Genomic DNA, 2,190 nt, shown 5'->3' on the forward strand with positions numbered 1-2,190 from the left:
TATTCTCTTATTTTCTTGCCTTTGCAATCACATGTGTATTACCCAGAATACCAGCTCTGAAGGTCAATAGATAGTACCAGGAAAAATTAAGAAAAAGACGACGTTTCAAATTTCAGTAAGTGTTAATTTGAAAACCCACTGATGCACTTGTATATCTGGAGGGGAGGTTCTGTGTGGTCCAGCCGAAGCAATGACCTGTGAAATTCTTGATCCTGCAGAATGGACCAGTCCTGATGAGAATGTGAATTTGTTTGTGTCACCATTTTTTTTTTTTTGCTCAGAAGTGTATTTAATGACTCCAGCTCACCGCCCCTCCCCTGCAACTCCGGCTTTGTCTCCCGTGAGTGGTCAGCAGAGGTTCCCTGAGAGGTTCAGCAGGGCCTCTAGGGACCTTGGGCTTGGAAGGGAAGGGCCATCGTCTACTCCTTGTGGCCTTTGGTAGCTGCCGGGTGGAGGCTGTGGGACGGGGTTCCCAAGCCCAGGGCCTCTGGGTGCTGCACATCTCACAGCCGGGTCAGCTTTGGGGCACTAGTGAAGGTGCAGGAAGGGCAGGGCCAGCCGTGCTGAAGGGCGTTGGGGAGGCTGGAGCCAGCTGGCTGAGGGGCTTGGGGCAGCCCCAGTGACTAAGGAAAAAGGCGGCCTAGTTCCTCATCCATCTTCTGGGGGCGCTGAGGATTGTGTCCTGGGGCTTCTCGGGAGGGCTGAGAGCCCCGGTCCCGCTGGCCCCCATAGAAAGCAAGGCTGTATCCAGGGACACACAGGCACCTCCCGATGACCCAGCACTGCACAGCCGGTGGGAAGCGGAACTCCGAGAATATCTGCTCCTGGAGGGCCCCAGTGGTGCAGTGGGGGTGGACCGGCAGCGAGACATGGGCAGAGGATGCAGGACCTTCAGCTGTGCCGTGTAGTCTGATGGGGCCGGGAGGGAAGCAGGCCTCCTGCGGCTGGATGCTGAGGGCCACATGATGGCTGCCGCGTGGGCTGCCCGCTTCTCATCCCCACCCTCTCTGGCCCGGGTCAGGTGCCCTGCTAGTTCCTCATTCTGTCCTTCCACGGTGGCACCTCGGACCAGGGCTGCCCACCGCTAAGCTTCCTGAGGGTTGGCGAAGTGCAGGCTGAGAGGCCCAGGCCCTCCTGGTGGAGGCTGCAGCTCATGCTGGATGGGGCCTCGGACGGTGTAGGAGACTGACTCCCAGGGCCGCTCCAAACTGACCGCCCCGGGCCCCGCGCCAAGCAGCTCCAGCCGGAAGCAACCTGGTCGCTCGTCCGACCCCGCGCCCAGCGGCCTCACCGCGGCAAGCACGGCCAGGAGCACCGCGGCCCAGCCGGGGTCCGAGGCCGCTGCTGCGTCGCCCACCGGCGGCGCCATCTCTGGTCCGGCCCCGGCCCGGCCCTACGAGCCCGCTTCCGTGCCCTCCGGCCGCTCTGTGTCACCATTTTGGCGTGTGAATAGTGCTGCTTTTTTCATTATTTGGGCTTTTACATTCAAGAGGACTTTTCTGGATGTGGGGATATAGTGTTAGCGGGATTGCTAAAAGAGTCGTGACCTTAAGACCAAAAATCTCTGCGTATTACTGACAAATAAAGCAAACCGGGCTGGACAGGCTTTGCCGTATGGTCCCACTGATGATCCAGGTGCCTGGTATCTAGTTTCCCATCAAAGTTTGCCTTCTGAATGAGCTCTCTGGCCCTTGCAGCATCTTTGCAAGCTTCTTTAAGTGGATCCTGTTGACTGTCCTTACCCTGCTTGCCAACCTCACTTTTGTTTCCTGGATCACAAATGGAATTTGTCACCTTCTCATGGATAAATACACCTCAAGTAACAACACCTTTGTTCCTCTGTGCATAACATGCTTTCTTTCTCTTTCATTTTTAAAGATGCAACAGTTTTGAGCAAAGGCAAAGGCTTGTGGAAAGGAGCCATTAGAACAGCGAGGTCACATAGAAGTATGGGAGTTAATAGGGCACAGATCCTTAAGAAGGTGAGCAGAAACATGGCCCGATTTCAATACTTTAGATACGATGTGTGACAAGTGCAAAGAAGAGCAGAAATGTCACTGTCACATTTTCTTCTTGTCAGAATCATTTGGGATTATGGGGATTATAGTCAGAACTGCAGTTTTGAGAACCCTGCAATGTTTTTGATTCATCTTTCCTTTTTGAATCTCATACTATGGAATCATGTCAGTC

General features: G+C 54.6%; 1 pseudogene; it reads right to left on the reverse strand.

Moving 5' to 3' along the window:
- Positions 1 to 348: 348 nt before the first annotated feature.
- On the reverse strand, positions 349 to 1,369 carry LOC136143003 (sharpin-like; annotated as a pseudogene).
- Positions 1,370 to 2,190: the final 821 nt, after the last annotated feature.

The sequence above is a fragment of the Phocoena phocoena genome, chromosome X (assembly GCF_963924675.1).
Source record: "Phocoena phocoena chromosome X, mPhoPho1.1, whole genome shotgun sequence".
In the NCBI taxonomy this organism is placed as follows: Eukaryota; Metazoa; Chordata; class Mammalia; order Artiodactyla; family Phocoenidae; genus Phocoena; species Phocoena phocoena.